Source organism: Ursus americanus, chromosome 1 (genome assembly GCF_024610735.1).
Source record: "Ursus americanus isolate L20-20 chromosome 1, mUrsAme1.1.p, whole genome shotgun sequence".
Lineage (NCBI taxonomy): Eukaryota > Metazoa > Chordata > Mammalia > Carnivora > Ursidae > Ursus > Ursus americanus.
Window position 1 is genome coordinate 63,817,459 of NC_142127.1, and position 11,927 is coordinate 63,829,385.

An 11,927-nucleotide genomic window follows, 5' to 3' on the forward strand; every position below is an offset into this window, starting at 1 on the left:
TAAAGTCTCTCAGGTTTCACTCAATAAAACAAATACCGCTCAATAAAACACTCTTCTATATTCTAAATTTTATTTTTGGCTGCATTTGAATTTGTCCCTGAATCTGGAAGCTTTGCTCTCTTCTCCTTCACAGAATTGCTCAAACCGTCCATACCCTCAGCTGCAATCTCTGTCTGGCTCTCAGTGCCTTCTAAAACATTGTGCCAGCCAACCTCTCAAACATGTCTCCTCCTACATTCCTGTGCAAGAGAAGACTGGACCTTTAGGAGATTAAATTGGATTATTTGTAATGGTTCATTTTTGAGGTGACTCTGAGTCCATAATTTTCACGAAGCCCCTTAGCGGCATAGCTAAGGATTTGGTTAAAAAAAAAAAAAAAGTGAGCATCCTTTGGGATTTATGTGATCAAGACAGAGATCTGGTTTCATTGCCAGATTATGGAGCTAAGGTTCATGGAGAGTGAGACACATCTCAAAGTTGTACCAGTGTGGTGGAAATAGCACAAATCACCTCCAGCTGATTGGTCTCCAACTTATTTAGTTCAGTCCTCCAAACCCAATGCCAATGCACTGTCATACTAGATATAGTGTTGATGCATAAGGATGCCACGGGATTTCGTGGGATTATCTGTATTGAGTCAACAAAGTTTTGTGGCACAGACAGGTGTTACTTCTGCTAAGCCATTGATTGGGAGTTAGGGACTTGTTAGTGAAGGTGAGATGATCAGCTCTGATAACCTCTAGATGCATGTAGCTGTGTGTTCTCTCCTGGAGTGGAGGCTAGACAGTCAGTAAAAGGAGACTCCAGCTCAATTAAGACCAAGTATTACAACATGTCCCTTGAAGGAATTTTTTACTTGGTCCCGCATTTGACATTTTGTCTTGGCTGCAATTTCTATACTTTCCTAGATACCATGATTGGGGTTGAATATACAGGCTTCTCTTTCCTCCTTTTCAGATTCCTGTTGACATGCCTTTCCCCTTCTTCTTTGTCCCTCCAATGCCTATACCCACTTCAAATAAGAAATCATATATATATATATATATATATATATAATCTTGTCCTGTTATTTTGTAGTAGAACTTTAAGTCTCTACTACAAAGGCAGAGTCATTTACAAAAGAACACTCTCCAGTTCCCCAAGGAAACAAAGAATCTTAGTCATACAAACCTCTCAGTAGATGCACACTAACTGTAATTCAAATTTAAGCTACGTAATCTCTACTGCCTCTTGAGGGCCCTAACAGAAAAGATAAGGGAGGGTGGGGCCATTTATCTTAGGGACATCCATTTTGGAGGCTGGAAATTCCAGGGCTAAGAAGCCTGAAAATGTTCCTGATGTGGGAAATCCCCCAGCTTTAGCCTACCGCTGCAGAGTAAGCCAGAAGCCTGGGGAAATATGAGAAAGAAGAATGAATACTGCAGAGGCATGCAATGTTTCTTTTGTGGTTGGCATCGTAGAACATCAGGAACAAGAGACAGAGCACACAAGCAATGGTGAAGACACCCAAAGCCCCAAACTTGGGCCATTACCCGTCCTCTGACTTTATGCAATTCAGGATTTAAATGTCTCTCATTCCCTGTTTCCACAGTGTAATCCTTGTAATTGGAGCCCATGACCTGGCAGTTGGTCCCGCTCTGTTTACAGATCCGTTATTCCATCCCTGGCCTCAGGGATGTGAACAGTTCTGCAAGAGAGAACACTGTGAGTGGTTCAAAGTTACTGCTGGCCAACATTTCCATCAAGCGCTAGGTGCCTTCAGCCAAAGGCAAAGTAATGGAAGAGAGGGCCTCCGAAGAGGTCCAGTCTGAGGAACCAAGAATTCATTCTCTGGAGCAACTGCTGGTTAATCACCTGGCACAGGATTGGGAAGGGACACCTGGGAGGTGGGGTCCTGGAATGATGCCCATTTATACCGCTCTCCACAACTTGTAACATCTGGGTATAGGAAAGCAGGGTGTGGATGAAAAATGTTAGAGAAAATACAGGATGCTCTTTTTCTTTTGAATGTTTTAGATACTTTCCTTGAGAATGCTGCACTGGGAGAGCCAAGCCAGGCCAGTGAACTGGAGGATAGAATTTACTGTTTCTTTGTTCATTGTGTCTCATGAGGTGCGACCCTCTTGACATCTGGCACGAGCTCTGGCCTATAAGGCCTTGCTCTGATCAGAGGGATTTGCTCTAAAGTGAAAAGTGGTATAGAGGGTTGAGGGTTGAGCTCAGTGAGTTGATATAATTTTCACAGTCCTTTGTGTAACTCCTGGCCAGAAAATCCCCTGGAGGAAGGGCATGGATCTGAAGGGAATGGGCTTTACAGAGAACCAAACGCATTGCTGTTCCTTCTGACTTGCTGTGGGCATTGGAGCTGGCAGCCAAGCTCCTGGAGGTCCAGGAAGAGACACATGCTCATACAGCTCTGTTTCTCCTGAATCTGACTCAAAAAAAGAAGAGAAAAGAGAAAAGAAAGAAAAAATAAAAAGAAAAGAAAGTCTGACATTCAGACTGTGTAAACTTTTTCTCAGCCTCGAAGCGGCAGAGGGAAGGAGGCTCCATGTCAGCGTACATTCCATTCCTGAATCTGAGAACATCTTTAGAATCTGTTGAGAGCAAGCACGAATGGACCTTAAAGGTCTCATACTTCAGCAGTCTGATGTTGACATAAAGGCAGCCAATTTTCTGATAGTTTTACAGATGGCTCTTGGCCAAGATTCCGACTCAAATTCCTAGGCACTGTTCTAGACCAGGCAGACTGGGCAAGGGACTGTGGAATGAGAAGACAGGCAGGAAGCTCTAGGCTTCCAGGCCCCAGCTCTGCTGTAGAACTTTGGGGGGGGGGGCACGAGAGCCCTTCGAAACAGTGTCTTCCATTATATTTAATTTCCATTGTTATGTTTCAGTATATAGAATGTTGTGTGAAAGTTTTAATGTATAATTATGGAAAATACCTTAGTAAAAAGTATATAATCCAGGGGTGAATAGTTGGCACTTAAAAAACTCTAATTATGAATCCACACACTAGCAGGAGTTGACAGAAAGGAGCTTTAAATAATTCTATTTTAATCTGCCTTCAAGAGTTGATTCTTTTTTTCATAAGGGATGGTAGAAATCCGTTTGGTTGGGCTAGAAATAACAGACAGGCCTCTCAGCCCTTGCATGAATAGAAAGAACTGGTGGGTGATACCTTAGGCTAAGCATTTTGCTTGTCTTATGCAAAGCCACATACAGATGAGTCTGCCCTGACTCTGATTAGATTAGCAAAATCCTGTCCCTGAAATAATGCTGAAAATTCCTCAGAGAACTTTTCATGCAAGGCACTTTCTGGAATGTCTAAACCTCAGAACTCACTGAGTTCATAGAGCAGATTATATGACTGCTTTTGCTTGCTTGCAGATAAATGTATGTATGGCAGAATTTGGTCTAAGATTGCTTTCATTATAGTTTATCATTTGTCATTTACAAAGCCAGGACAGGGGTATAAATGGAGGCACACATACCATAAGTTTAAATATTTAAAGTTATAAATCAAGTTGACAAAATTTTAAGTAAATTATTTTCTATTCTTCTACCTTGACAACACTGAAACATTATTGTTGATACAAGCCCAGAGGAAGAATTTAATTAATTAATTTGCCCCTTGCATATGTCTACTGTTTGAATTCATAATACCTGACTTAATTTATACATCTAAGAGTTTGTATAAATGTTGTAGTCCTAACCAAAATTTCTTACAGAAAGTTTTCAGTAACCAAGTATAATATGCTTTTAGAAAATGGGATAATGTAATGCCTATTATTTTGTAGGATCATTTTTAATGCAATTACACACATTTAGATAATTTATTTAGAGACTAAATAGGCAATGTAACTAATAAGTAGTAATGAATTCTAATGTGAGTAATTAAATGTACATTTGTATCTTATATGTACATAGCAAAAACGTGTTTTGTATTAAATTGAAATTTCTAGACATGTAATACTTTTTTGTTTATTCCACAAATATTTAAATTTGCTTATTTATTTCTTAATTTTGCTTAAAACATGCTTGGGATAATTTGCAAATTGTTAGAAAAATTCTTTCTAATATTTTTTAAAAACAAAGTTCAGTTTTAAATCAAACATCTTGGTTTATTATATTGTCTTCTCTGAAACATTTGTGTCATTGGAACTTATTTCCTGTAATGTAAGCTTTTTTCATTCCAGGAGATAACCATGCAAGGGGCAAATGCAAATGCAGAAAAGTAAAATCCTCAGGAATAAACCTAATAATTACCTTGGTTAGACAAATAGCACTCATTCTGAATGTTGAACCTCAAAAACTGTAGGAGAATAAATGCATATTGTTTTAAGACACTACATTTTTTATAGTCACAATAGGAGATTAATACAAGAATTAGAGGGGGAAAAAAGGGTGAATTCCTCTATAACCTGGATATAGAAAAGGACTTTTTAGCTGTGAGTCACGTGTTAGGCAAAGAATGGCTTCCAAGAATGTCCGCCCTGGGGGCGCCTGGGTGGCACAGCGGTTGAGCGTCTGCCTTCAGCTCAGGGCGTGATCCTGGCATTTTGGGATCGAGCCCCACATCAGGCTCCTCCTCTGTGAGACTGCTCGTTCCTCTCCCACTCCCCCTGCTTGTGTTCCCTCTCTCGCTGGCTGTCTCTATCTCTGTCGAATAAATAAATAAAATATTAAAAAAAAAAAAAGAATGTCTGCCCTTAATTCCTGAAATTTTTGAATATGTTACCTCACATGGCAAAAGGGGATTTGCAGATGTGATTAGGAAAAGGACTTTGAGGTAGAGAGATTTTCCTGGATTATCTGGTAATCTTAAAAGCAGAGAACTTTTCCCAATTTGATCAGACAGATATACCAATGGAAGAAGAAGATGTGATAGGAATTTTACCTGACATTTTGGCTTTGCAGATGGAGGACGGGGCCATTGCCAAAGAATATGAGCAACATGTAGAAGCTGGGAATGGAATAGAGTCTCCAGAAAGTAATGCTGTCCTGTTGACCCCTTGATTTTACTCAGAGGTAAGAGGATCTATGTCTGACCGCTGACTTACAGAACTGTGAAGTAGTAAATTTGTATTATGGTAATTTGTTATGGCAGTGAGAGAAAACATCTACAACTCACAATCCAGTTGAAATGAAAGATTAACACATTTGCATACATAAGAATTTTAAAAAATAAGCTTGCCTCACATAACTACCAAATTCAATAAACATAAAAAACTGGAAGAGAATATTTTAATATGTATCAGACATAAAGGGTCAAAATCCTTTATATGTAATGAATCCTTATAGGCTGAGGAAAATACAAAAGTCCAGTTATCAAAGTGGACAAGAGACATGAACCAAGAAGATAACAAGACAAAATCCTAGTTCTCAAAGTGGGTAAAAAGTTCACAAAAAAATACAATAAAGGCCCTTAAATATTATAAGATAAAGGTCAATTAAAACTACACTGAGAAAAGTTTCTGCTTCCAGGAAGTTAGAATAGAAGTATTTTACCAAATTTGCCTCACTAAATACAACTAAACACTCTGGATTATTATATATAAAATAAATACATGACTCAGAAAGGTTGAAAGAAGAAGGTTGTCCAGACCCAAGGAAGGACACAGTGGTGAATTCCTTTGGGTTTTTTTTGTTTTTGTTTTTGTTTTTTGTTTTTTGACTAATATATCCCAGACTCAAAGCTCAAGAGGCTGGTAAGCCAGAAAACCAAATGCACACAGACAAAAGAAGCCCCAACAAAAGCCTGCTCTCTAGAACCAAAGTACCAGGAAAGGTGTAGCCTGGCCAAACAGCCACTCTACTCCAAGCAAACATCACAGAAGAACCTGTGGCCAGGCCTTTTTCAAAATAATGAATGTTGAAAGGGAAGGCTCAATTTCCACCCTCCCCAGGTGAGCCTAAACCTTCCACCTTCCACTTGCTGCCATGAAGCATCCCAACCCCAGTATCGGAATGGTGTCAGAGGCCTAGTAGAGAGACGGGATGTTCATCACCACTGGATGCAAAGAAGCTCCTGATCTCACCGCGTGTCAACCAACTTGGACACCGACCTCCACCTGGCAATAATGAGGGCCCCCAGCACTCCTCATAAGGTAATGTCAGACAAGGCCTAGTGGAGAGTCAGGACTTTCACCACTGTCCACTGGGAATGAGGCTACACTCCTCTCTGGTTTCAGTGAAGGCCATGTGAAGAGCAATAATGGGGCACCCCTCTCTCTTACAGCCTAGGAGATATCAGTGGTGGCCTCACTGGAACCCAGAGCTCCCACCCTTGCTCAACAGTAACAAGGAACATCTGACTCAAGTGTCAACAGAACTGGGGTGGAGAAGCTAGACTTCTACTCCCACATGCAGTAACAAGACAGCACCATTCTTTCTCCTGCTGGAACAATGTCAGAAGAAGCTTAGCTAGAACAGAAGGTCTAGAGTCTCAGAACATAATACCCAAACTTTCCAGCTTTCAAAAAAACTTGTCATACTAAGAACCAGGAAGATCTTAACCTACAGAAAAAGACAACTGAGACAACAAAGATAGTAAAATTATTGGACAAACATTCTAAAAAAGCCATCATAAGAATGCTTCAGTGAACTATAACAAACACACTTGAAACAACCAAAAATTAGAAAGTTTCAGCACACCAATATAACTTTTACAGAACACTCTCCAGCAACAGCAGAAAACACATTCTTTTCCAGTGCCACAGAAGATATTCCAAGATAGAACACATCCATGGCCATAAAATAATCCTCAACAAATTTAAAAGAATTAATATTGTGCAAATTGATCACCAACTACAATGGAATTAAACCAGAAAACAATAATAGATGGATAAGAGAAAAAGCTCCAAATGCTTGGAAACCAAATAACAAATTTCCAAATAATCTTTTTGCTAGAGAAAAATCTAATAACATTGAGAAATAACAAAATACTTTGAATGGAAATGAAAATACCACATATCAAAATTTGTGAGACACAGCAGAGCACTAACTATATATGTTAGAAAAGTAGAAAAGTCTCAAATCAGTAATCTCAGTCCCCACCTCAGGAACCCAGAAAATAGCAAAATGAACTCAATGCATGCAGAAAGAAGAAAATGATAAAGATAAGAGAAATAAAATTTAAAAAAACATATACATCAGAAAAGAATAAATAAAGTTGACCATATTTGCATATGACATGATGGTCTAAGTAGGAAATATGAAGGGATGCATAAAAATATACTTACAATGTATGAATTTAGCATATTCACAAGATGTTAGGTAAACTTGCAAAAACAATGGTATTTCTATGTGCTTTCAATTAACAAGTGGACATCAAAATTAAAATTCCAATGCTATTTGTGATTGCCCAAAAAATGAAATACTGAGTTGTAAATCTAACAAAACGTATATGTCATATATACTGAAAACTAGAAGACTCTGATGAAAGAAAACAAAGAAAATCTAAATGAATGGAGAGACATACTTTGTTTATTGATTGGAAGACTCAACAGAGTAAAGATATCAATTCTCCCAATAATAATATACAGATTTCATGCAATATGAAGCAAAATTCCAGAAAGACGTTTTTATAGATATAGACAAGATTATTCTAAAATGTGTTGGAAAATGCAAAGGAATTTGAATTGCTAAAACAACTTTGAAAAGAAAGAAAAAAGTAGGAGGAACGCAACTTTTAAGACTTAGACTATAGTCTTGACTACAAAACCATGTGATATTGGCAGAGGGAGAGATCAGTGCGATAGAACAGAGAGCCAAGAAAGAGACCCACACTGATATGCACAACTGATTTTGGACACACATTGCAAAAGCATTCAATGGAGAGAAGATAACCATTTCGTGAAATGGTGCTAGAGCAATTAGGCAACCATAAGCAAAAGAGAAAAAAAAGAAAGAAAGAAAGAAAGAAAGAAAGAAAGAAAGAAAGAAAGAAAGAAAGAAAGAAGAAAGAAAGAAGAAAGAGAAGAAAGAAAGAAAGAAAGAAAGAAAGAAAGAAAGAAAGAAAGAAAGAAGAGTAGAAAGAAAGAAGAAAGAAAAAGAAAAAAAGGAAGGGGAAAGAAAAGAGAAAAAAAGAGAAAAGAGGAGAGGAGAAGAGAAGAGAAAGAAGAGAAGAGGAGAGAAGACGAGAGAAGACAAAGAAGACAAGAGAAAAAACTTGTCCCTCATCTTGTAAGGTCAAAAAATAACTCCTTCCATTCCTCATTCCTCCTCTTTCTTCTTCCTTTCCTTCTTCCCTTCCTTGCTTCCTTCTTCTCTCCCTCCTTTTCTTGCTCCATCCCTTTTCCCCCCTTTCTTTTCTCCTTTCACTTCCTTTTCTCCTATATCCCCTCTCCCTCTTTGTTTTGTTATTTTCTCTTTTCCTCTCTTATTTTCCCGATTACCTCCAGAATTATTTTGAGACACTTTTAAGGTTAAATATAATGCAAAATAAAAGTATTAGGGATATAAAACAATAGAAATTAAAGGAAGTAATAAAATTAAATTATATTTGTCACTTCTTTCAAAATTGATACATATGATAGTATTTAAAAATGTCTCAAGTTTCTGAGTGACTATAAGAAGAAAAGTTATATTAAAGTATATAGTTTTTATTATCTAAAAAGATTAAAACATATCTTAGTGTGTGCAAACACTTTTCCCCTGAAATTAAACTTACTAGAATATTTTTGCATTGGTTTGGGTTTGAAAAACATACAATGAAATAGACTCTACTTTTTTTTTTTTTAAGAATTTTTGGATGGAGCTATCCTCTAGACAAAGATGTGCTTTATCACTAGCATTAATTCTAACATTTATCACTGCCATATTTTAGGATCATCCCTAGGTTACTCATTTCTTTAGCCTCAACTGTGTGGAATGCACTGTACTGAGAATACATTCAAGTTGACTGCAGCTGCCTTGGCAGACACTTTGCAATTCCCAGTATCAATGAACTTTCCAAGTGTTTTCTATTCACGGTGCTGTGGGAAGCTTATTGCAAATGACCTTCCAAACTCTTTACTTTTAGGATCTTGCTATAGTCTGACTACTCCAAGGGTGGTCTGAAACCCAGCACCAAGCATCATACAAACTTGGTAAAAATGGAGTCTTGGGTGCCACCTGAGATTGACTTCTCCACAATCTACATTTTAACAAGATCCCCAGGTGATTCACATGCACATTCAGAGTTTTTTGCACGTGTGTGGGGGCTCCTAATTAGGAGCAGACCCACTTGTTACCAGGCTGGTACTAGGAGATTTCCACTTTCCTAGACTTTTGTTAAGACAGAACCAAGCATTGCTTTATGTAAACCCATATACAAGAGTAAAGAAACAATTTTCCAGTACAAACATCATATATAACTTTGCAATGAATTAAAAGTTACTTTTGGAGCTAACAGACAATGTGAAATTATATCTGTTGTCATACTTAATTATACAAATCTACCTGTCAATTTTCTGCATTTAGAATGAAATTAGAGTCCCAGGATATTATATACCCTAAAAAGTCCACATACGACTCTTCAAAAATATTTTCTGGTAGAGCTGTATCCTAGGCAAGGGGAGCGTTTTATCACTAGCATAGGTACTCCCATTTATCGCTGACATATATTTTAAGGTCTTTCTTGAATTATTCATTCCTTTACTTTCAAACCTTTACTGTGTGGAAATACTTTGCAGTTTGCCTTTCTTTGGCCATATCAGAGAGCAAATTTAGCTTAGCATTCTAATCATCATTTTAGAGTATAGAATAGTACACAAGAACTATACGCTTAGTGATGCTTGAAGGGAGGATTTATAAAATAACATTGTCCAATGCTATGAAACCTGTGGTCTCATCCAGTATCTCTTCTCCAGTTTTTCACATGCTTCTTGGTACAAAGAGTAGAAAGAGGACTGGACTCAGAAAAACAAGGTCCTACTTTTATTAACAATTATTTGCTAGGTAGTCTCAGAAGGAACTTAACCTTGATTCTGACCCTTTATTTCCTCATTTGAATAATGAGATAATTATGAAGACTCAAATTAATGAGTTGATTTTATAACAACAAATATTATAATACACCATGTACACATTAGTGCTGCTTTCATTTGATTGGAAATCCAAGATTTTATGGTATGTTTTTGCTTTTGTGGGATGATATGTTAAGTGGCAAGGATTCATGATTATAAAAATTGACTACTTCATTTAAAAGTCATGTATTAAAACCATATGTATATATTAAATATATATAGTGCACACAAATATATGTTATAATACATATTTAATATATAATACATGTATTATATATTATATACATATTATATATATATATATTTTTCCTGATGTTTAATCTTAGGGAATTACAGTACAAGCTGTAAGTTTGCAATTTTGCAGCTGTGTTCATTGGGATAATTTTGGATTGTCTTGACAAAAAAATATTGCTTCCAGGAAGTCCATTACTAAAGATTTTAAGTTTCAATAAAGCTGCTAGTACTGGATTTCTCAAACAATCCAATTACAGTAATAACAAAAAATCTTTCATTACACTACATTTTAGAAAATAAAAAAAAAACCTGACAAACCTTGATAAATGTTACAGTGGAAACAGTTCACTTCTAGTGTTTGAACATCAGTATGTCTTTTGGTTCAAATGGCTAAATTGGGCAGTTTCAGCAAAGGCTGAAGAGAGTTTTGGAGATCAGGTTTAAGAAACGTTGCCAAGTAAGCTGAAGCAGAGCAGATTGTTAGCATTATCTTGCAGACAGGAGCACACTGTAACTGACATCAACATTCATTTCCTCTTTGCTCTTTACTCATCTATGACTTACTTTAAGAGATTGCTTTCTGAAACAACATAGCTGGTACAGGCGCTGATCATAGACTTTGAGGATGGAGACAGGAGTCTGGCATCAAAGGGATAGCATGGTATTGGTAATAGAGAAGGAGCTGCCGGTTTCTGAGAAGAGATGAGACTTCTGGAGTTTTTAGGGCTATCAGAATCTTCATATCTTCATGGAAAGATAACTATGTGGTTTGTTGATATAGAAACATCAATACAGCATTAAGGAGGGCATGTGATGTAATGAGCACTGGGTATTATATAAGACTGATGAATCATTGACCTCTACCTCTGAAACCAATAATACATTTTATGTTAGTTAATTGAATTTAAATAAAAAAATAAATAAAATCTTTCTTAGCAAAAAAAAAAATTAATACTTTGCATCTTTTACTGACTCTTCTGAAAAAGATCCAATAGGTCCAAATGGCATTGAGAGGGAGAAGTTGTGAGTTCTTGAGAAGGACCTCTGGAGTTGGACTAACAGCATGTAAGTGATGATCTGTATGATCAGAGGAGCAGGACGTCTTCTACCTACTTTCCTGTATGCTGGGGACTCATTACCAGGTGGGCTCCAACCTGTTCAAATAATATATTGATACTAGATGGTTCTACGTCATAAGGAGTGCAGGAATAAACCAAGATTTAATGTGATCAAAAATAAATGAACATTCTATGGCAAGAAGCAATACACTAGATTCTGATGCTAATATATTATGCAAAATTATGTTACATATTTAAAATAATTTACTATGAAAATAAAAAATATGTAGTGGAAGGATTAACTTCATCCCATCAAGGAAAATCCAATTTTTCATTAATAGATGTCCTCTATTCTATTCATATAAATAAAGTTCTATTAAAATTACTTGAAGAAACCATTGCAAATTGAGACAAAAGAAAATTAGTTTGGAAAACCATGCGTATGTCAAGAAGCAAAGTGTGTATTTATTAACTGTAATTGAGTTTTTGGAAAAAGTGACTGATATGAAATTTGAAGAGTTTATAATGCTATGAGGTTGTTTTTAAAACTTGGATTTATAAAAATGCTATGTGATTTGTTTGAGAAAAGCAATGGAAGGAATTTGTTGCCAGCAAATTTATGTGA

The 11,927-nt window shown here is 36.7% G+C and overlaps 1 long non-coding RNA gene across 1 annotated transcript in view; it reads left to right on the plus strand.

The window, feature by feature from the left end:
* Window positions 1–11,631, plus strand: part of LOC123798126 (uncharacterized) — a 32,674-nt gene extending 21,043 nt beyond the window's left edge. The window contains exons 2-3 of the long non-coding RNA XR_006781179.2: window positions 4,921–5,031; window positions 11,231–11,631. This is a non-coding gene — a long non-coding RNA (uncharacterized LOC123798126). The remainder of the gene's footprint in view (window positions 1–4,920; window positions 5,032–11,230) is intronic.
* The last annotated feature ends 296 nt before the right edge of the window (window positions 11,632–11,927 follow it).